Genomic DNA, 24,930 nt, shown 5'->3' with positions numbered 1-24,930 from the left:
TGCTGAACTCAGCTCTTTAGAACCTCCTGAGGACCTAGTTTTTGACCCGGCGCTGTCTACTAGTTAATTGGCTGCAGCACTTCAAAGGGATATTAAAGAAGACTTGCAAGAATGCGATTATTATTCTTTATTGTCATTGGGTTGAAAGGCTGGTTGAAATTAAGGATTTAATTCGGACTGCTTTCCTGTAGATACTGGCAGCCGTGCCAGAAAGTGCAGGGTTTCCCATAAGGAGGTCAGCAACGAAAAGAAGTGCCCTCGGCCTAATTATCCATGATTATGTTAGAAAATAAACCATTGTCAGACTCTTCGTGATTTTATTCATAGTTATTGAATTTTCATTCTTTGTGTTGTTGCACACCCTTCCGTCTTTAAAATATATTGTCAGTGAACAAACAAGTTAAGTTTGGGCCTCTTGTTAACTTTCGAATGTATTAAGGCCAATTTGCAGATGTGTTTTGCTTTGTTGTGTGTGTTGCTTGTTTTCTGTTTGCATGTTTGTTATTTTCAAACAATTTTTTGAATAGTAGCTTTGTATATTTGAAATATAAAAAATGATTATTCCACTGAGTACACCCATTTTCATGTTTCAAAACAGAGTTCATTGTTCATAGTGCTTCACCCTTTAAGGCATCATGCACACGGTTGACATAGTGCTGTGCATGCACACTTTCACCATAATCACATGGAGCCAAATTATGGGAAAATAATTGTTGAATCCAACAAGGCTGTATAAGGACCAGGAATCTTATTGGACTTGGGATATATCCTCTGTTTATGTTGCGGTGAATAAATGGGATATTATTTAGTCTCCGCATATATCCAGGTATACATGCTATAGCTAAAGGAAAAAATAACAAAGTTGGTATGCATGCGCATTTCCATCATAATCACATGGAGCCAAATTATGAGGAAATGGATTGTTGAAGCGGACAAGGCTGTATAAGGACCAGGATGTTTAATCTGGACTTTGGATATAATCTCTGTGTATGTTGCGGTCAATGAATGGGGTATTATTTAGTCTCACTCCTGGTATATGGAGGTACACATGCTATAGCTGAGGAAAAAATTAACAAAGTTGGTATGATAAGTTCTATATTTGCCTTGACACAATCTATATATTACTAAGTTCTTTAGAACATACTTATAGTCAGCAAAACGAGCACAAAAAGAATGATTAAAAAACAAATGTTGCTCACAGCGATAGATGGATGTCAGCTCTCAGCTCACCCAGCAGCCGCCGTCAATCTGCTGCAGATTTCATCCTCGGACGCCTCGGCCAAGCGGTGGCGTAGAGTCGCACGACATCTGCGGCTTGAACGTCTTTTTTGTCTTCATGCTGTTTCTACCATTTATTCACATCAAGTTGAATACTTCCGCTGGCCTGGGAAAATTTAGCGCGACTGCCTGAGTTCGCATCCTATGAACAAACTAAGGACGCGGGGTCACAATTCGATGGCGTCAGCAAAAGCCTCCCAATTGCTATAGTGATAAAGAAGGCTTGGGCCCGGATGACAAGACTTCGACCGTCTGTGAGTTCGCGCCGCATGAACCACCCAGGACTAAGCAGCATATGGTGCCGCATGTCGATAATTTCGTATGGAACTTCCTCTGCTAGCTAATTGACCGATGACTTGGCACAGCTGTGTCTCTCAAACTAAACTCAATGCAGCCAGTATGTTCCCACCTTTGAAAGTGCATCTCCTGCGTGTCGGCACCTTGTCCGAAGGGAATGTGCCATGGACATCTGTTTGGCGTTTCGTTAATGCCGCACACGTCGCTAAACCGAACTGATTACTGGCTAAGCATTTATAAATAAAATTCTTAGCTTAGTGACAGGTGCACAGAGTACCCTTATAAAAGGCCAAAAGTTATCCGTTTCAGTGCTCATCATATGAATATGCCTTTTCAGTTCCTGCTAAGTCCTCTCTAAATTTGGTCCGCCTCTGCTCTGGCAACAACCACCCTATCTATGTGAGAGGGCCTAAAGCCGACACTTACTCAGCACCTGGCTGCCTTAATTCATGAGCATGGTTAGCGTATTCACCATACGGTGGTCTGTAAACTGTCTACTGATTTGGAACCCTCCAAGACAGCTTTGACTGCTCGCTACTATCCTTAGGTCTTCAGTCTCAAACTACTACCATGACATTGCTTCCATACGCTTAATTCGGCACCGCTTTTCTACGGTCAAATTGAAGTCTATTTGTAAACTGCAAGGAAAAGGAAGGGATTGCTGTGCAGCACACTTGCTACACCATGTGTATGAGATGGCATCTGATATTTTTACCTTTTAAATGGGATGCATTGTTGGTTTACAGGGAATGAATAAGTGCGGACTGTATACGGAAAGACTACCAACTTGCTTTTTCTTGTTGTTACAGGCGATATATCACTCCGTCCTTCTTTTATATCTGGTGCAGGTGCAGGGAGTTAAAGATGTTTCGAATTGTCAAGCGGCAGCAAAGAGTGACATTCATCTACCGATCCTCGACCGGGGAGCTGGTCTGCGCTATTAAAGAGAAGAGTCCAAAGAGAGCTTCGCAGACATCGTTGCTCGGCCCTCGTTGCTCGCCAGCGCAGAGCAACGAGAGCTTGACTCCTCGCTTCGAGCTACAGCCAACCAGCAGTGCGTGTGCTCCACAGGTTGTGGCGGAACGGCCTCCTGCCTACTGTGATGAATACGGCAACGAGTGGCCCGAAGAGCAGGCTGCTGTGTCGGACTGCAGCAAGCACGGTCTCTCGCGAGATCGTCCGCTCGCTCCCTGCGTGGACCGTGCCGCGGGACATCGCAGTTATCTAAGTAACAGGTGCACTTTCAGTAAACGCGAGCGATCAAAGCGTATACGTCAACGCCGCACCGGTCTGACATCGCAGGCTCTAGATTTGCTAGACAAATGTAAGGTTTTGCGCATCACATTAGACCGGCTGACGCCTTCAGAGTGTTTGAAGCATATGCGTCGTCACACCGGTCTGAACTCACGGGCTCTGAACCTGCTGGGAAGTTGTCAGGAGTTATGCATCAGGTTGGAACGGCCGACGGCCTCCGAGGTGGCCTCGTGGATTACGGGCCACGCACGTTAGCGCACAACTCTTCTGCGGGAGCTGCCCAGCCTCCAGCGGCCCTAGGCGCTGCATAATTCCCATTGTGAACACAGCTAACGTGTTCATCGTTATTGCTCATATTCCAACATTTGTGAACTGTCTTTCTAAATGACTTTGTGACCAAACGTGTCACACCTATCTTACGTCGTTGTGGCATATTCTATCGTTGCACTGCAAAGGTGCCCTTTTTCAGTTTTTTGTACTCCAATGCTTGGCTGTATTCATACTTGATTAATTAAAGCTAGTTGGCTGTGCAGTGTATTTGTAATCTGCTATGCCCACACACATTTGTATGTTATTAACCTTGGCAATCTATGTGGTGTGACCTTATGATAAAGCCTAGGGAATCGGAAAATCTATGGTTTTCTTATTGCAGCCATTTGTCACACAACTTTAGCACCAACCGACAGGTTGTCCCTGAAAATTGGAAACTTGCAGTGGGCAAAGTTCAATTCAGACACATCTGTTTTCAGTTCAACATTTTTTGCCGCTTGTGCGTTAGTGGGCATTTTGAGAGTGAAGTAACTGGTATGGGCAGCAGGGGTTACAGCAGGAACTGTACAAAAAGTAATCAATGTGAACTAACCTTTGTCTAGCACAAAACTGTTGGGGCTTGGGCACAGCCAGAAATAAATACTTCATGGAAGGAATGAGTATTTAAAGCAGTTCTTGTGAGAGTTTTAAACTTAGCTTGTGTCGTTGCCGGGCCACATATCCAGAAGTAAATTGGCGAACTCAGTTGTTTGGTGACCTTTAATGCTTTATTCACAAATTTCGCTCAGTTGACTGAAAGTTGTGTAACTGGTGTACGTCGTTGATTGCTATATATGTATCGGGCAGCTTTTTTTCAAACCCACTGTAATTTTTCCATGTTAGTCTGAGTGAACGAGTCCCAAATGATAACATGGTTTGGAACAAGAAGAACATGACATTTGTAGGCAAGCAGGTGGACACATGGTACAGAACGCAATGCTCATCTTAAATAAAAAGCAATTGAAGAAAACCATTGCACTTTATGAAATTAATATGTATTCCAGCTGAGATTGTTAGTGACCCAGGACCCTAAACACCTGCATTGTTAGTTTTTGAAGTGTCACACTGCTGTTACAGTAATAAAAAAGTAGGACTTGTTAGTGATTATCTTAAATACGGTCTAGTCAGAATTGATAGACATTTGTGGGAAATTGCAGAATGTGAAAATTACCGAATTTCCACACGCAATGACTGAACAGGGAAAATGAATGCGAAAATGAAACGAAACACTTCTGGGAGCCTCTACTGTCTTTAATTTATTCTGTTTTTGGATATATTCTGCATGTACCACTCAATACGTCAACAGTGCAATTATTTTTTTCCTAACGTTAATATTAATGAAAAAAAAAAGAATAAAAAAGATATCCCGCTACATCCAAATTTTTTGCACAAGTCACGGCGACCGGATTTTCCAGTGACGTAAACAAGTGGAGACATTCAAGCCATGGTTAATATATTTTGTGCTACTGCTAATATATGGTGGTTTGTGCTAATATATGGTTGCTACACTGTCCGCAGCTCTAATGAATTCGCGAAATGCCATGTTCGAGCCATAGTCGAGGCCCTGTGTAGATAACCAAAATGTGGGATTTTTTTTGCATTGCACATACTAAGAATTTTGACGTCCAAAACAAAACTACACGAAATCAAAGCATCAGCGCAACAGTTTCAATAAAAGAATGCAGATATTCTTTTGGTTTGTTTTTTTCTATAAATAGACGGGTACGATAAATTAGCAAGAATATGATTTCTAAATGTAATTTTGATCTTTTGAGGGTAGATGTTCAACACGACTTGTGGCGATTTTTCCAGCTTGTTGTTCTTGTAATTGAATGTATCACCGTTGCTTTGGACCTATAATTGTGCTCCTTATATCCGTTGATAGTTGGAGTATGCTCTTCTTGTACTTGTGTAAACCAGTCCATGTGCGTTCCATCATTGACTGCCAGTTTCAGAGGTTCTTGGGCTGTTCGTAACAGTGTTTATCCCATTTTGAACATTTCCAGGATGTAATTTATTTTTTTCTGGAAAAATAAAGAAATGAATAATTACAAAAGGATTGTGAGAGGTGTATAAATGAATATTGGGACTGCAGAAACAGACGCAAGCGCAAAACAATTTTAAAATAATTTTATTTCCTTTGTTGGTTAAAGATACACCCTTTCTTGTATCTGTGGTACCTTGTGCACATAACTTCCATGTGCATGAATGTATTCAAGCAACCGGTCGCAAGTGTTTGCGCTCACCTTTTTTACTGGTCAAGCAATTGTTGTAGTTTGTTCCTAAGCTCATGGCCCACTTGCATATTTTTCAGCCTTTCTAAAGAGATATCGTTTCAGGCACTGATTATATCCCATTCATGCTGCCTGTTCCCTGGTTGTTAAGAGATCACTGGTGTTTTACTAACCGTCAAAAGCCATTGCAGTTCTTCCCATCTTATCTTGCAGAGAACGACAGCGCTTTATGGATGCGTAGTTGTTTGGCTGCCCTTTGTGCGATCAATATTTGTTTTGAAATGTCTTGCAGCCTTGTTGGCTAACGCATGTAACGATCGTGCCAAGAAGGATTTGGCACGATCGTGAATTTTGCCTAGAACAAAGTTAGCATGTGTCGCGTCGATGAGTGCTTTTGCAAGAGGCTCATTTTGGATGTTATACTCTTGAAACCACAGTGTATAAAATGCCTTGCTCTGGAGAGAGGTTATCCCCTCGTCATTGCACAGGACACTTAGAGGTGGAGCTCGCTGCCCCCGGAATCAGCCGGAAGTGCTGATGATGGGGTCTGCTACGATGTGCAGTTAGCCTATGAAGCCGATTGGGAAGTGCCTTTCACTCAAGTTGTCTAGGCTGTCGAGTTTGTGCTGCTGTATCAGAGACCAAATGTAGAGCAGAAAATAGCATGTGGGAATACAGAAGAGACTATTTTGATTCGGAGTAAACAATGCTATATCAGTACACATTAGAGAGAGGAAGAGGTTGCATCAATACAAACAATCTTCATAATTTAATAAACCATTTTCACCTTGGATACTTCTTATGATGTTCCTAAATTCACTGCCATAAAGTGATCAAAAGCTGTCTTAAGTGGTTGAATGCACTTACGCGTGACATTGTGGATGTTTTAGAAATGCATTTCCTTTTAAATTGTGCATTACGACACCACAGATTGATGCTACCTATTAAACAATAATTACTGTATACTGTTCACTGAGGAAAAATGCCTGTCATGGCAATTACGGGAAATTTAAAGCAAGGGACGGAGCAGCATCTGCTTCACGACAGCCATTGAGGTTTTTTTCCCAATGTTGGAAAGGTGACAAGTTTGAGCTCTCGTAACTTTGTAAGGAACAAAATAATGCAACGTGCATTTTCATATCTTTTTATTGAATACGTCTTGAGCATTGCTTGAAGAATTTTTGGCATTTAGCATTTTTGAAAAGAACTCATGTCATAAATGCAATATTTACCGTAAGATTTCTTATGCTTTCTCCGGATTTATAAGAATTAAAGTTAGTGTGCTTGATTATTGCATAAGTGCCTATCAGGATGGAAAATTTGAAGGTGTGGCTTCTAGTCTCGGAGAAAATAATTCGTAAATAAGACCTAATTTCTCAGCAGTGTACTTTTCAAATGTTTTTCCTTGGATGTAATAACTGCCTCAGAATGGCGACTCCTTACTCTTTCCTGCCTTTAGTTTGGTTGCATAAAGTATATTATTTATGGCTTGAATGACTCCACTTGCTTTGCCATTGCAAATCCAGGCACAGCAATGTCTGCGAAAAGTCTGCCTGTGGGGTGCAGTTCGCATTTTTGCTCACTTAATGTTAACGTTAGCAAAATAATGGCACTGTTGCCAAATCGAGCACTAGGTTCAAAATATATCTAAAATCAAAATAAATATATCTAATAATTAAGCAGTTTGATCTCGCATGGGATAACTCTTCTGCTATTGGCCATGGATTGGCTGCCTCGCGAGCTGCTTCTGGGTGACGGAGAAAATTTCCTAGGAACCCAGAACCTGAGCGCCACCGACGAGCGACAGTGCTCTGGCGGCCGTCAGCACAATGCTGTCACGCATCGTGTCGGCGCGAATTCAAATGTTTACCTTCGTATGTGTCAGAATGGAAGTATGAGTAAATACAGAAATAGGCAAAACGCATTCAATTTGCCTGTTCAGTCATTACAAGGTGCGTAAATTGGGCAATTTTCGCTTTACGCAATTTCCCGCTAATGTTTATCATTTTCGCAAGACTATATTAATGAGGATCACTGACAAAAAGCATTTTTGCCTTCATTTTGATCTTTACTCTGCCAAATTTGGGTGCCTATAAGCATAGGGGATTTTTTGTTAATTCTATTTTCGCTCTTTACGTGAAGTCCCCGCTGGGGTGGGGCAGTGTTAACACGCCCGACTGCTGTGCCGCAGCACTCGAGTTCGGTTCCGATCGCGGCGGCTGCGCTTCGATGGACGCGAAACGAAGAAGTGTCAGCGTGCTGTGAGATGTCAGCGCATGTGTAAGATCCTCAGGTGGTCGAAATTACTCCGTAGCCCTCCACTGCGGCTCCTCCTTCTCTTTATCCACTTTCACTTCAACCCTCCTCCCATCCCTTACAGCACGGTTCAGGTGTCCACAGAAACAAGTTCTACAGATACTGCGCCTTTCTCTTCCTGTGAACCAATTATAATTATTATTATTATCAATATTGCATGAATAGGTGGTCAAAGTGAACGAAGTGCAAAGCATGCTGGGTACTCCTGGCTTCCGGGTTGCTCAGCGAGGAGCGCGTGTTCATTGTTTTCACCACTAATGAAGTCATAAAAAAAATCTGCATGATCTGCACAGATTATTTAGTTGTTGTCTGCCTGAAAAAAGAGCGAAAAGGCATTGTAAGCGCGGCCATTTCAGCAAGTATCGTCTGTTTGCACTGAAGTTTAGCATACGCTCCAATCACTTGCGGGAAGTTTGTTGGTTGCTACTTTTATCGTACAGCCGCACATCTGTCTAATATACATTAAAGTAAAACATTCTAGCAGTTCTGCATTACCAGGAGCTGAATATTCGGGCTGCTATAGCAACCATAGCCTAGCATTACATATACTGGAGGAAGGGTCGCGCGATTTGCGGCTGCGACGCCGAAGAACTGAACGCATACACATCTTAAGAGGGCTTTCTGTACTTAAAATCTTTACATAACTTTCACATGTTACGTATGTTGCACTCAGTGTGAGCGGCAAGGGTTTGTTGCCGTGCAAGTATACACAGCAGCTTAAACTGAGACATGATGTTCTTAACGGTGCATCGAGCTTCTTGTCGCGAAGGTGTAGGTACCATGCAGAACATCGTAGCCTTAGACGGGAGCACTTCATGGTCTCTACAGCTGAACTTCTTTATCGAATAGTTATTGAATAAATACTGCAGAAGCTGGCATGCACCGATATCAACTGTACCATGGCTAACATTAAACTAGTAAATAACATACTAAACCCTTTTTTTCTTTATTGATAGCTATCAATAAAATGCTGCTGAGGGCTGCAGAAACCTTTGAACCTATACATATGCTCTTTCGTTGCACATATACATCCCTTCGCCAACCCACGTATGTCGAATTTAAATAGAAAGACAAAAGTTCGAGAAAAGCAGAGAAATGGCGCATTTGGCTTGGGGGACGAGAGCAGAGGCCCAGCACGCCGAGCGAGGGTGTAACTGTCCTCCCACGGGAACGCTTTCTGCGTGTCGAGAACAGCGCGCCATCACCATGTGACAGCACTTCTCTCCCCAGCATTTTCCGCCTGCCCGCAGTGGTGGCAGTTGCAACCCAGGAGAGGCCAACGCCCTGTGCAGAACCGCTTTTGTATGCCGTTGTTCTCACAGCATGGCGATCTGTCCCCTTTGGCCCTTTCGACGCCAGCAGCGGCTATCAAACATGATTACAGCACCGAGTTAACGCAAATATTGTGCAGCAGTTCAACCCATGGATGAAGCGAGGGACGTCGTTTCGTGGAACAGCACGTGCAAGGAACTCCTTCCCCCATTTTCGCTTGGCCTCCCGGCGGAAATGGCGGCCGAGCAGGCTTTTCGCGCGCGCAGTAGGACTACTTGAAAAAGATCGATTCTGGCACATTTAGAGTCGAGAACATTTTCAACATAGGGGTGTGCAGAATTTGTTTTCTATATGACGTTTACTTGCTTCAACAAATGATTTAAACGAAGCACGTGGTGTAGCTCAGTAAAACTTTCAATATTTAACAAAATGGCCATTATCTATAATCAAGCTAAATTTGTGTGCATTTTATGACTGACTAGCAGCTATTAATAAGCCATCTCACTCATTTTAGTGCACCAGTTCTAATTAACTATTCATTAAAGCTAAACTCATCATGTGCACCTAGATTGATATTTCAGCTCAACGCTACAGAAGTGGTTTTCTTTTAAAAGCAGTAGGTTTCGTCAAAATCTTGGTAAAAACAAGTCGAACAAAAATGTCGTTACATGCCCTTCGTTTCTTTGTTCACTGCTCTCGTAAAAACATTTGTTTTTGCCAACGCATACCTCCACAAAGAAAAATTGGCAGTGGCTTAGCTTGGTTAAGCCTGGTAATTGCGAAAGCAATAGCTATGGCCACGCCTAGGTTCAGCTGGTGGTGTAGTTGGTTGTGGTGATGCTTATGGTTATGCAGTGATTCACTCTGGCCACGGCATATGGTTCAACTATTGTTTATTGCAGGGTGCTACCTGGTTATTCTATGTATAACTAGTAGCGAGGCAAGCAGTGCCGTGTCTGCAACGATATACTTGGTTGTGGGTGAGGTTAAGGCAGAATGTACAACTGCCGCTCCGGCACCGGCTGCAACGGCATTCTTTACGCCAGCAGAAATGAAAGCATCCCTGGAGACTGCGTTGGTTCCACCTGCCGCTAGGTGATCTCCCATAGTATCGAATGTTGCACCCCCGGCGGTAACTACGGTAGGAGCGAGAGTTAGGCCGCGGTTGGCAGCTACTGCCTCGCAAGTTGACGGCGCGAGTTGGGGGCCCTGTTTTTGCGGCAGATGGGATGACGTCACTCCGGCTGTAGCGCTCCCTCATGGAGGGAGCGAGAGTTAGGCCGCGTTTGGTAGCTACCGCCTCCCGAGTTGACGGCGCGAGTTGGGGCCCCTGTTATTGCGCAGCGGTGCTTGACGGCGCTCCAAAGGTCACGCTAAAGGTCAATCAATGGTGGCTACCGGCTCGCTACGCGAAGGGCTGAAAAGTGAAAGTAGTATTGATTTCGCAATAAAATATGTTTACAGTGAAATAACAGTCATTTTTCTAGCTCAAGCAAAAGAGTAACAGCGCTCGCACAAACATACTGAAAACGGCTGCTACCACTGCTAGCAAGGCGGGCTACGAAGCAGCAGCGCCAGGCATTTCTCGTACGCGGCGTTTTCTCAACCCGTCGTGTAGAGTCGCAGCCACATCAGGTTCGGACGAAATAAACAACGCCAGAGCATGCTAGGTAACAGTTCATTACCCAGGCTCAAGGTAAAGCACACACTGCGGAAGAACGTTCCGTCGATAAATCGGCAGGCTCACCTAGCCGTCGCTGCCCACGGAAGATCCGACACGCAGGCACAGCGTTGGGAAGAATGCTTCCAGTCGGGAGTACATGTATTTCTCATACCGACAAGCAGTCAGCTGCCCACTCTGAGTGGGAAGAGCAGTGAAAGGAAATATGGAGAAGACGCGCGCGTTCTCAAGCACGTACATGCGTCCTGACGCCAAATTGGGTTCCTTTTAGTCCCGTCTGGGGTGAAAAAAAAAGCATTTGTGCTCTGCACGGTGTGTTATTGCTTTTTTATTTACTCTCAGCATTGGAAAATAAAATGTTACAGTTGCTGGTGACTGGCCCTCAGTGCAGCTGCGTCACGGCCTTTGCAAAACAACAGTAATGCAGATAAGACAGCCAGGTGCTGATTGTGCTCCACCTCCCGAAGATCTACATTTTCGAAAAAGTGCTTCGAAACATAAGAAGGGTGCACAGTCGTCGTGATCTTCGCTATTTCAAGCTACATGCTCTTGACAGCTCAATTTGTTTTGTTCACATATGTGCTAGTTTTATGGAAAAATACTGTAGTAGGTAGAATGCAATGAAAACATTAGGAAGATCATGAAAGAAATAAAAATGTTTCTCAAGCCTTTGATTTTTACTTTAGTTGTATTACAAAACTGATGTACGAGTTGCATTTTTAGCACTGGTGTATTCCTTCAGCATGCATGAAGGTGTGTGTATTCCTTCAGCATGCATGCTGAAGGAATACACCTGCTAGGACTGCTGCAGCTGAGGCTCTAATACTTCTGTCACACGGGCAAGTCCCAACTACTTCGAACTTCTTTTCCCCAAAGGACCACGGAGGGATTTCAACCCTAAAGGAGTTGTCGCCGTGTCAGACGGCTAAGAACTAGCTTCTCCGAGACGCCGTCGGGGTCCCATTAGGCGCTGTTCGTTTTGTGTATGCATATAAAATAATCAAGGTAAAACCATGTAAAATAATCTTTAACTGCTTTCTTTTCAACAGTTTGAATTGACTTTAAAATATAAATGTATATTCATTCATGTGAAAGGAATACGCTGTTACTTTTTTATTCATTTATTTATTTATTTATTCCTCAAAGGTCTCTGATGAGACATTACATGAGGGAGTGGGCGTTACAGGGCATATAAGTATAACAAAAATCTTAATGAGATGTTTTCGATGATGCGCTTGAAAATTTTGAGGTCGATGATCAATATGAGATGTTTTCAATGAGCCGTTTGAATATTTTGGGGTCGATGACTGTAGCGACTTCGGTGGGCAGGCCATTCCAGTCCTGTGCGGTGCGCAAGAAAAAAGACTGCTGAAAAGTAGTAGTGTGAGCTTGAGGGGGATACACTGCATTAATGTGGCTGGAGCGGGAGATACGGTGGGCTCTCTTTATGTACATGTTATCAGATGGCAAAGAATAAAAAAATTTATGAAAAAGGTTAAGACGCGCGATTCTACGCCGTGAGGCTAGGGAGGGTAAGTTTAATTGTGCTTTTAGCGCCGAAATACTCGAATAGTAGGAATAATTTGACAAAATGAATCTTGTTACTGGCATATCGGGTTTGTCTGTTCTGCTGGCCACAGTGTGCTTGCGAAATTCTTGCGTGCATGTAGTGTATGCTTGGATATTTGCACATTTACTTTTTTTCATGCTTCGCGTTGTGCTACAGTATTAAAATTAGCTGTAAATTCAAAATTAGTGCATATGCTTTTTTTAACACCTGCACTGAAGCTCACAGGGAACCAGAGAACTCCCTTTACCTGCTCGAGGGAGAAAATCAGAACTCCTTACGCTAGGAACTTCCTTTCCTAAAGAACTGCCGTGTGACACGCCGCGTTTCTCCATTGAGATAAAGACTGCCTTGGGTGAAGGGAGTTAAGGCGGGGGTCCCACTCCGGCAGCGCGAATGTGCCATTTTAGGCAATGTTTGCGTGAGCATTCTGCGCGTTGTTCTTTTTCGAACATTACAATGTAGGCATCATTCGAAAGCTTAATATACGCTCTGTCAAATGATGTGCGCTGCTTTAGTGTGCCAACGTTATCAACTGCATGAGAGGTGGTATTGGAGATGACAAATTCGCTAGCGTCGTTGATATACCCTACTTCGGATTAATTTGCTGAACTGCTGCACTTAGAACAGTTTCCTTTAGCCTACACATAGAATGGGTATTTATCTTGGGGAAAATAACGCGTAATTAGTTTTAATTCAATCAGTATTTGATCGGCAGCCTTTTAAACATGGTAAATATGGCTATTTTGGGCACGAATATATGCGCCATATCAACGTGCGCAGCAGTAAAATGTTTACCACTTCGGGCGCACATTATAATAGTTGAGTGTACGAAGTTTCATCGAAATTTATTCGCTAGTTCGTTTTTAATTACCTTTCCAATTTGAAGATTTCCGTAATACTGCCTCACATCGCATAGCTTGACCAGAAAAACCGCTCATTCTACAGCCTAGGAATCATGCATGGCGAAACTAGAATAGTAGTTATTTGTGAAAATAAGCGCAAATTGCGCTTTATACAATTAACACGATTATACTGAGCCTTCAAATATAATCATTTTTCCTACACGACATTCAATCGAGAAGGCCGTCATACTCAACAACGTGAGCCTTGCTTGAGTTGGCTTTTTTTAATATTGTATTACTGTAAAATAAAGTTAAAATAAGAAGCACAAACTATGGTGATAATTAGTATTTGCACCTGTATTCGGTCATTAAAGGTTTTTTAGTGCTAGCGCCATCTAGGTAAAAGCAGCAAAACTGTGAGTTCATTCAATTGCCAGGAGAGGCTCGCGTGACAACACTCCTTCAAAGTATTGAAGCCAGTCATCTCTCCGCGGTATAACTACTTTTGTGCTGTGAAGCGTTTTGCTTGTTGATATTTGCACTGCTGTTCGTGAGGTGAGCGTTAGTGCGAGGTGCGGTGAGTATCGTCGCCTGGCTTGAATCACTACGACTGCAGTATTATTGCTAAGCCATGGGTGGGAGTCGACTACCGGCTTGCAGAACATCGAGGAAGCAACGGGCGCACCTCAAAACTGTGCGCTTGAGCCGTATGAGGTAAGCCTGCTTTTTCATTCTTCGTCCCGTTTTGTAGTGTTGTTATCTTCATGCAGGTACCGTAATTACTCGCGTAGTTTACTTACTCGCATAATGAACCCACTTTTGTCTTGAGATTTACGCACTAGATTTCATTACCGCAGTTTCGCTCCGTACGCAGCGCAGACCACGGCAGCTCACTGATATCACGCTGTATTTGGGCGAGAGCGCCTGCGGGTGCGGCGCGCTCGGCGAACTTGGCTGTGCGCCCTTGGCAGAAGTGGGGATGGCTTGCTCAGCGCACTGCTGTGCGCCGTGTGTGCCTGCAAAGTCGGCGGGCGCTCGGGGTTCGGAGGTGAAATGCCATGGTGGAAGCAGGACCTCGAGCCCTTCAAGCGGTTTTTCGAGCTTGAGATCGAGAGCGTAAATGCCTAACCTCTATCAAACAAACAAACAAACCATATCTAACATCGCATTAAACACATTGTAATCGTCCTGCGCTGTAGCCGTCATGTCGCCACCATTGGTTGTCGCCGGCGACCAAATCATCGTAACTCGCCGTGATGCAGCAAACATCTTAGAAGCGAACGATGCTGAACGGCACGAACGCAGCTGACCGCACCGTTTGTTGATGTATGGGTGTACGCATGGACGGGTGAGCAGGCGGACGGGCAGACATAACATTTTGACTCGCAGAAATGTTGATTGGAAGTTTTCCCCTTGCATATTGAAGGCCCCCTCAATTTATGTCAAACTTGTTTGTTACAAAACTGGGTTCATTACGTGAGTAAAACCTCAATTATGGCCAGTTTTGTGCTTCAAAGAAATATACTTTGAGTCTTGGACGTCGAGACGAATTTTTTCATAGGTATTAGATAACTGTTGCAGGAGAAGTGTGCTTGTCCATGCAGAGTTTTTTCCTTGCTCAGTGAGATTGATTTTCTCGTCTTTTGCTGGAAGAATGCATTCACATTGCAGACACAAAATCAGATGTTTAAGAAAAGTTGTTATTCACCCCATCGCATTTTGAACTAGCGGTGAAAAAAGCCTCACCTCTGCTGACTTTTTATTGGCTGAAGTGTTGAAAAAGTGCATAGAGAGCAAAACTTCCAAAGGAAGTGATAGGCAACCTTGTTCCCCAGATGATAACTTTGTGTTCTGTGCACTAGCCATTGCACTTCTTTTGACACAATTAAGAACAAAGCCTGGCTTGAATAAGGCAAACAATTATCAATATGGGTCAGCCTTGATTTTATGTTGTGTGTGGCTGTACCAAGAGGTAGAGAAATTAGGCACCCCAGGTCAAAAAAATGATGCGAACTGCCAAAACAGCACAGTGTCGGCGGGCATGGTATGAACGATTATAACCAACCTGCACTAATTTAGTTACGGAAAGCATAATTACTTCTGTATGGATAAACACTTGTAGTCATACATGTCTACCGCACTAGCCTTGCGAACATCAAATTCTTATCATGGCTGCTGTCCATAAATATCAGGCTGACTCGAGAACACTGATAGCCACCATTTCTATTCCACATTACAGGGTTAGTAGAAAGCAAAAGCCATCAAAAGACAAATTAGATGAAGTGTGAAAATAATTAACCTGCTCTTATCACTTTTATGCCCCTTGTGCTTTTACTATTGCTAAGTATAACAACATGTGAGCGCAATGAAAAAATAAACAATGTAGAATCTAGTGCAAAGCACCTGTCCAATGCTACCAAGATTATAAAAACTTCACAAGGGAAAGTAGACCATAGCTACTCTGTGAGAGTAGTATTCGCTAGATGTGGAACACAGCAAGGACTTGTACGAAACAGCTTTACCACGTCTTCTACGGAATTTGCAATAAATGGACAATCTGTTTATTCTACAGTCAATGAGACTGCACGCTTATGAGCATGGGCAACGATTTATGGTTTCATTACTTCGTGATACCACTGAACGGTTGCCTTTGGCGGCTGCATGTTTCCCAATTCCCTTTCAAGACCACTATCGGCTTCATTTGTAAGGTTTATTTCACTGCAGTACACCCATGAGTTTTTAAGGATGCCATCATATGTTTACCACTAAAAGAGTTAACTTTATATTTCGAAGCGAAGCAGGCATGCCAGAGATCAGTACCAGCAGAGATAGCGCAGAAATGGGCACTGCTTCACGTGTGGAACCTAATATGGGCCTCACAGATGCAGAAGGAGTTAACAACGAGCCCTTGCCGGACGTCTCCTTTGAAACACAGGGGAGCGCAGTGGAGACGCCACAGTCTCGGGCCATGGCGGGAAGGAGGGTGGTGTCACTAACACACTTCATGGCTGCCATACGGCACCTTGACACTCATAATTGTCCTTAGTCAAAAGAGGGAGGCTTTGTCTTTCAAAAAGAGCGAAAAGTAGGACTGTGGTCTGAGCTGACCTTTCAGTGCAGTAGCTGTGATGAGGTCAGAAAGGTCACTACAGACCCTGTTCAAGAACCAACGCCCCTTGGAGACAACCTGCAGCTTGGTATCAATGATGCTGCTGTCTGGGCATTTATGAGCATAGGGTGTGGCCATTCTCACATGGAGGAGGTAATGTCAGTTATAGAAGTCCCAGTCATGAGCAAAGGAGCATTTATGCGCAGGGAGGACTGCATTGGAAAGGTAGGACGATGCATATTCTTATAAAATGCTTTTCTTGTTTTTCAAACTATTGTCTATAAATGTGCTCGGCATGTCTGCATTAATTCTAAGCATTGACGTTTGGGGATAGTTGTTCATATGTCAAATGAACAAAACTTCTTGGATATCTCTGCATTTAGGAAGCATATTTTTGCGTGTTTTACTATCTGCCCATCCATTTTGCTAAAGATATAAATATAGCTTAAACTATTATTATAAAAAATGGTATTTTTCATTACTACTAGTGTCTTTGGAAACAGGCTCGACACCCCAGCTAAACATGCATTTGGGGGAGGAGCGGAAAACGTGCTTCTGGACTTGTCATGCTAGCAATAGGCTGCTCATTTTTCTGCACTGCATGCCTTGTTTTGCCTCATAACTGCAACCACACGTGTCCACAGGTATGACTTACAGCAAGCATGAAATGGAATCTTAGCATATATTTGCACTGTTAGCATTACTTTCCTCAGTGTTGTAGCTCGTGATACCATAATGTATAAAAGAGAAAGCGGTGAGGAAAGCATTTATAGGTAGTCAGACATGGGCTCTTACTCATATACAAGCATGCTTGTGTTCCTCTTTGGAAATGGTCTGGTGTTGTAGTCGCAATGTAAAACCTATGCTGAGGCATGGGAAAGCAGTCGTACGTTGTATACGATGCCACAACCTTTAAAACAGCGGAATCTGTAAAGACACTTCTGCAAAATTTCTTCCTTTTTTTTGCAGAGACAACTAAACTGCTGTCGAGCCACAAATGATGTATTTGAGAGGCATATTTGTGCATTCAAATAGTAAAAGTGACAATGACGAAGTAGTAGAGTAAACATCAGGCACTGACCCTACATAGTGGCATCACAGAAGCAGGCAATAGACATTGGGTAGAGGATTGAAACCAGTTCTCTTTGGGTCATTTGCTACTGCACGCCTAACTTGTAACTGACTTAGCTCCTCCCACCAAACAGAAGCCTGAAGCTTAGGTCGTAAACAATGCACAGGGAAGTCCACCACATGCAAGCTGCTGGTGTGGAAGCACAGGGCTTGCATTTGGCCATGTCACTTGGAGATATGTACTACATGCTTTCTGTCAAGGCCTGTCTTTTTGTACTTGTCATTTGCACTTCGAAAGCATGAATCACCTATTAACGTGCACTTTACAATGTTTGTGCACTATGCCTTGTGCGTGGTAATTTCTTTGTTCATATGATCCACCTGTTCTGTTTCCAGCAATGGAAGAATGTGCTCAATGATCAGATGCTCAAAGCTGGTCAGGAGGAGCGAATGCAGGCTGCTAAAGCAGGTGAGTTCTGTGAGGATCAGACCACCACACGCATCACCTTGGTGGTTGATGGCGGCTGGTAACACAGAAGCCATGGCCACAGATATTCAGCAAATTCTGGGGTTGCAGTAGTCATTGGAAACGCACGCAGAAGCTGCTTTACCTGGCTGTGGGAAACAAACTGTATAGTACCTGTGAGTACTACACAAGGGAACAGAAGGAGGTCAAAGAGCATGCTTGCTATAAAAATTGGACTGCAAGCTCAGGTGCTATGGAAGCTGATATCATTGTGGAACGGTTCAAAATGAGCAGAGAGATGCATGGCCTGGAATACCGTCCCTTCATAGGAGATGGTGATTCATCTGTCTACAACCAAATCAGTACCAAGGTAGACTACGGTCGTTTCATAAAGAAGAATGAGTGTGCCAATCATTCATTGAAATGTTATACAACTCGGCTGTACGGTGTTGTGAAAAAGTGCAAGCGCATCAAGAATGGTGCCCGCAAGTCAATCAGCCACTATGCCCGCTCCCTGAGGGAGTTTTAGGGTTCTCAAGAGGACAGGCAAGAGCTGATAGAGCAGAGCACACGAGATCTGGGAGTTGATCGTTTGAATGGGCCAAGTCATGTGTTTGGCTGCCATAACAAATGCGAACGCTTTTTTTGTGATGGAACAAAAGGTGAAAATGACTGCAGCAAGCATGATTGCTAATAAGGCTGCCCGCCTTGTGGCAGGGGACACAAGCAACCTTGCTGAAAACTACATGTCTCTTGTTGCCAAGTTTTCAGGGAGCAAACAGATAAACCGCTGCCAGAAGGGTTCTTATGAGCATCAGTGTCAGGGTGCTGGACTAAGTTTTCAACTCGGGCCTCAGTGGCATGCCATAGCTATTAAGGCTGCAACTGACGAAAGCCCGGTAGCAGTCATGAAAAAGTATGTCGCAAAAAAGTGCACATACAGTGCAGAAAAGGTTGCACCAGAAACGGCTTTTTGAGGACTGCAATCATCAAAAGCCTCGACGCAAAGACCCCACACCCTGTGATTCTTTGATTCACTATGGGCCTAACTGTGAGAAGCCAGATATGCTGCCTGAGCAGTTCTCTGAAAAAAACTACAGATCTGCTTCAGAGCTTGCAGGTTGATCACAAACAGTGTGAGCAAATAGAAGAGGCAACACGGGGTCAGGCTGACAATCCAGCCTGGCATGCTGAGAGGCAGCATCGCCTTACAGCATCATACTTCCATGCTGTATGTAAGAGGAAGGACTCTACGCCATGTGATGTACTTGTCAAGGGCCTCGTGCACAGAAAGAGCTTCACAACTGCAGCTCTGGAGCATGGCAGACACCATGAAAAAGAAGCATTAAGCTTGTACAAAACAGATGCAAACTGAAGTACAGCCATGTGGTCTTTTCGTAGACCTTGATCATGGTTTTCTGGCTGCTTCACCAGATGGTCTGGTTGGTGATGATGGCATTGTGGAGGTAAAATGTCCGTACACAACAAAAGATCAGGATCCACTTGAAGCTGCTCGAAAGATCTGTGGAAAAGTAGACATCACTACTGCTCTTTCGCAGTCTCACCAATAGTTTTATCAAATTCAGGGCCAGCTTCACATTACAAGGCGGCGGTTCTGTGATTTTGTTGTGCACACCACAAGAAGAATCCATGTGCAGCGGTTACTGCGAAATGACGATTTCTGGAGGAATAAAATAGAGCAACTTCTGATTCGATTATACAGAGACTGCATTCTTCCAGAAATCGTTGACCCGCGAGCAACTCGCTCAATGGAAATCCGCCGGCAAATGAACAAACGCAACTCAAAAAGGCCACTTCTAAGAGGAAGAAGGCAATGTCTGCACAGGAGTGAGCCTTGCATATTCGCAGCAGGAAAGGTGCCAATAGACGAAACAATCAAGGCACTTTTTGTTTCATAAGAGTTGGTTCAACCAGCCAACTTTGTAACCACTGTGACGGCTGTCATAATGCACCTCTTATCTCATGGTACACACTGCATGGCATTGAGTAGTTGGTTCAGCCAGCAAGAACTGTGTAACCACTACAATGACTGCCAAAATGCTCCTCTTCATGACATGACCTTTGTGACAATGAGTAGTTGGTTCAACCAGAGAGTACTGTGTTACTACTACAATGACTGTCAAATGCTCCTCACGGCATGCCGAGCATGACAATGAGTAGTTGGTTCAGCCAGCAAGAACTGTGTAACCACTACAATGACTGAATGACTGTCAAAATGCTCCTCCTCTAGGCGTACCCATGCGTAACATTGAGTAGTTGGTTCAACCAGCGAGAACTGTGTAACCACTACAATGACTGTCAAAATGCTCCTGTAGGCGTACCCATGCGTAACATTGAGTAGTTGGTTCAACCAGCGAGAACTGTGTAATCACTACAATAACTGCCAAATTGCTTCTCCTCATGACACCCTGCGTGACAATGAGTAGTTGGTTCAACCAGCAAGAACTGTGTAACCACTACAATGACTGTCAAAATGCTCCTGCTCTGGGCATACCCACGCATAAAATTGAGTAGTTGGTTCAACCAGCGAGAACTGTGTAACCACTACAATGACTCAAAATGCTTCTCCTCATGACGCCTTGCGTGACATTAAGTAGTTGGTTCAACCAGAGAGAACTGTGTAACCACTACAATGACCCAAAATGCTCCTCCTGACATGCCAAGTAAGACAATGAGTAGTTGGTTCAACCAGCGAGAACTGTGTAACCACTACAATGACTGTCAAAATGCTCCTGCTCTGGGCATACCTATGCATAACATTGAGTAGCTGGTTCAACCAGCGAGAAATGTGTAACCACTACAAAGACTGCCAAAATGCTTCTCCTCATGACATGCCCTCTGTGACAATGAGTATTTGGTTCAACCAGTGAAAACTGTGTAACCACTACAATGACCTCCAAAATGCTCCTCGAGGCGTACCCATGCGTGACATTGAGTAGTTGGTTCAACCATCGAGAACTGTGTAACCACTACAATGTCACAAGTCTCCTTGTGACAGGAATTACATGGCATTTAGTAGTTGGTTCGACCAGTGAGAACTGTATAACCACTGCAGAGCCTGTCAAAATCCTCCTCCTTCTCGTGACAGGCTCTACATGACAAGGAATAGTTGATTCAACCAATGAGAACTGTGTAATCACTGCAATAGCTCAGAATGGGTTGTCTTGTGTGAGGAGTGCATGATTGAACAATTATGTATTGGAAGTTATGATCTGTGTTGATATCTCTTTTATTTTCATCAGCCAGGTTCCATCAACTGGAGGACAGTGGCCAATCGTGATCTCAATGCCTGTTGCAGTTTTGCTGCAAGCCTGATCTCTGCAATATTTCTAGTATTTTACTCCCCCTCACTGTATGCTGCCTTGGCCCATGCCTGCATTCCCTTGGGATTTATTGTTACCCTTACAAACCATTTGTGTGGCCAGCACTGACCATCGAACTTAGCCCAGTTGTTCTCTTCTTTCCTGCTAGGGTATATTTATAATTTTTGTTACCTTTCATGGTACAGTCTCATGGGTATGGGCTAGGCACAGCCTTATACAGGATATGCTAATTTTTGCTGTAACATTATTACTTAGTTTTAAAGAAAGCTACAGCACACCACTTATAGGTTGCGTGTTCTTGCTTAGTTGATAAGATGTTGAAGCCTAATTTCTTAATGCTCATGCTCTAACTAGCTTTCTAGTTAGTCCCAAAACAAAGCACCACATATAAACCTTGCAGGCCCCACTTATATGGGGCAGTAATGTGGTTTCAGTTTTTCGGAGCTTTCTGGTACTGTAAATATTTTGCTTTTATTCTAGATTGCAAGGCAGCATATGTTCAATATCTTATGTTGTGTTTTTTATTCCAAACGTGCTGAATTGTGTTTGACACGAGGTTCTCCTTTTACATGCCCATTATTTTCTTGTTTTCTCTCCCATCCTTTGGGAGTGGCCAGCTTGCTGCATATGCCTTGGAAGTCATCTGATAGCACTATAATTTGCACACCATGCCTTTTTTTGTAATCGCTGCATATTCATTAGGATTTCACCTGTTTGCAGTCAAGTTCTCTCATGGCAAACTGATGAAACATTGAAACAAGCATTGCATCATTGCCCCCCAAATTCCTTGGTTTCACCATGCATGGTGTGCTTTCTTGTAATGTGGCAGCACAGAATACCAGTCTATCACCTCAACCTTATGGTGGTAGATTGTATTTTTTTCATACGCCAATGGCTCTTAAGTTGTGCATTTTATGCATCTGCAACATTACTGCTCTCGCTCATTTCAGCATCAGACGGAAGCTTTCATGTATTACTTAGTCTGTTTACGTTATCGGGACACTTCGCCTACAGAATGTAACGTGAATGATTGGGAAGTACAAAGAGCAGATAACTGTATTTGTGTGAACTAGTTTTTTTCCACTTTCTAATACAAAAATCTCACATGTGATGTATCTGTGTCCACTTATTTCCTTGCAGGCGACCATCATGCAATGCGCAGTGGTGTCTCTTCAAGGTCGTGCTTACGAATTCAGCAGACGTTGCAATAAATGGCTGCCCCAAGTTATGTGCTTTGTTTTGCTTATGGAAACAAACATTGCCGGAAGTGAATGCAGCATTCTGTTGCTGCCTCTACACACAAATTTCATGTGAGGAGCAAGTCGTTTCAGTTATGTTGTAAATACTAAACACGAACCCTGATGTATGCATAACACAGGAAGAAAACAATGCACAGCTAGGTAGGAAAGGGAAGCATGTTTGCCTTTGTCTCCCTGCTGATGTATGTATTGTTCGCAGAAGGGGTGCAGTGTGATGAAGGGGGGAGCTGAATGAGCTAGTCTGTTCTCCTTCCTGCCTAGCCCTATCATTACAGGCACAATGGAGAGATTTAACTTGCCGAAGATGTACAAACCTAGATGTGCAGGCGAGGTGGCCGCTATTGTCCCCACCCCTGTCGATGAGCGAGCGCAAGCAGGAGTGGTCCGGAAAACCGGTATAAGTGTACGTTTACACATCTCCTGCAAGCTAAATCTCTCTGATGTCCGCGACTATTGGCGAATCTAGCCCAGCGAAACATACCCATCGGCCTATCGTAAACGACTTTTTTTTTCATCTGTACTCCTTGTGCGACGTCGTAGTCGAGTTTCTTGTAGCGGTTGAGAAGCTATATTCAAAACGGTGCTCTTCGAACAGGCGCACGTGTGCCACTGCAAGCTCTAGGGAACGGAGCACGCACCAACGAAGATGTGAACGAGACAACCGCTGGATACCACCGGCCGAAACTATTTCTTGTGGTCCACTGGCCTATTCCATTTTCGACCAATATTTAAGAGTCGAATGACTCACATAACATCTAAACGATGGATCATATGCGTGGTACGCCAGCTGGCGTATCGTGATGTCACGTGGGAGCCTTTTGCCAGCACACCATGCAGCATAACGTGGCGACATCCGTAGCACTCGCTGTCAAACACATAATCTCTAGATTTTGCGAGAAATGTCACTGGCTACCAAGCGCGCACGGCTGAAGAACCTCACTTTATAAGCCAGAATGCAGGGCAGTGTTCTACTGTTTTACTGTACGCATCTGAGATGAGCTCGCCTGAAAGAGGTAGGTGCACTGGGAACTTGTCGTCCAAGCAACCTGCAATCTGTCAAGGCATGTATTCATTTTGATAAATTTGCACCTTTGTCGCCAGCCGAAAAGCACGCCCGAGACATGTAAATTTACCGGAAGATTCTGCGCATTCGGTTCTGTTTTTGCTAGCCTTGTCACTTGCTATCCGAGCCTGAAGCGCCTAGTGAAATATGAATGCGTGAGGGAGAAAGTACAGGGCCAGAAGTATATTCAGAAAAGCACAAAACGGTGCGAAGCCCCCCATCGATTGCATGTGAAGGTTAGCTGCTTAGCACTGCAGGCGATCGTCCACTGTTAGCACACAATGCAGGGGCGCAAATGGTGATGCGATGACCATGTTCAGGACCTTTGTGTACGTGAATAGCCCCGGCATAAACGACAGTGCACCTGGGCGCAAAACACGTTGTCATGTCTTGTCACCTAAAAAAAAGCCGCTCAGAGCACTAAACACAGCAACCCTGGATGCCAGGAAGAGGGAGGAGGATGATTGAATACATTCCTTGGTAACGCACGTGGGGCGGCGCTACGCGGGACTATCTGGCAAGGAGCATTCGGGGCATGGAGGTCATCTGCTCGAAATACAATCAAAGGCTCACCATTGTTCGCTCACGGGTGCACGCACTACTCCGTGGCCATAAGAACTTTGTAAGATTTTTCGGGGTTACACCAAGCGCCTTATAGACCACGAGCACTGCACTGCAATGAGAAGACCAACGTGGAACACTGCACATATTGCCACACGATATTCAGAGCTTAGCGTAGCCTAACAGTCGATCACATCCCAACTAAATTTATTCAGGAAAAGGACAGGAATCACGACGTCATGAACTATCACAATACATAGCATCTATTGCTTGATTCGCTATGCACTACGTCAACGCGTCGGCCCGTGCCAATCCATGTGCAGCAATTGAGTAGTGCAAGAGCAAAATACTGTCGACGAGCCGCATCCCCTCCCGCTGCCGACGACCGCCCCTCCCCTTTCCCCAGCCGACCGTCCTATCGCATATCCCTGTCGCACTGGGATTGGCGGGAATACCCACTGTGATGTACAGTGTCCACACGCGCTGTGAGACAGCGCTTGGAAAGCGCCTAGAAAATAGTCGAACGTTCAGTCGCCTTTCAAAGCGCCCTTTCTGTATTGTCCATTCATCGGCTGTCATTGTTCCAAGGTCGCATAAGCCACGCGATATTCTTGGCGCAAGTCAAGTGCATCTGACCGCTGGCCAAAACAGATCCACATTGAAAAAAACACACACATACCACTTGGTTGGATAGAAATAATTGAAGTGTCCTCATCTCAAGCAAAATTACTTCGCTCTTCTCCACTTTTGTAGGGAAAACAATTCCTGGAAAACATTTCCCGGTTATACACATTACTCTTCCTGGAGAGTCCTCACAAGATGTTTTCCGAATCAGGTCAACCGCTGCAGTCGGAGAGCACTACGCACGCATGTGAACATAGAACACGAATGTTGCATGTCAAGCGTTGCACGGCAATCACTCCCACAGGATGGCAGCTCGGCTTGCTTAGGGACTACGGCGTGAGGCATCACTGCATCAAACAATTTATTTAGTTATTATTGTT

At 44.2% G+C, this 24,930-nt stretch overlaps 1 pseudogene; it reads left to right on the top strand.

Annotated features, from left to right (window-relative positions):
- The first annotated feature begins 2,439 nt into the window (after positions 1 to 2,439).
- Positions 2,440 to 19,950, top strand: LOC146200823 (uncharacterized; annotated as a pseudogene).
- Positions 19,951 to 24,930: the final 4,980 nt, after the last annotated feature.

The sequence above is a fragment of the Amblyomma maculatum genome, chromosome 2, assembly GCF_055883805.1.
Source record: "Amblyomma maculatum isolate TAMU_Amacu chromosome 2, ASM5588380v1, whole genome shotgun sequence".
Lineage (NCBI taxonomy): Eukaryota > Metazoa > Arthropoda > Arachnida > Ixodida > Ixodidae > Amblyomma > Amblyomma maculatum.
The sequence above is the reverse complement of the archived record's forward strand: the minus strand, read 5'-3'. Positions and strand labels throughout refer to the sequence as shown.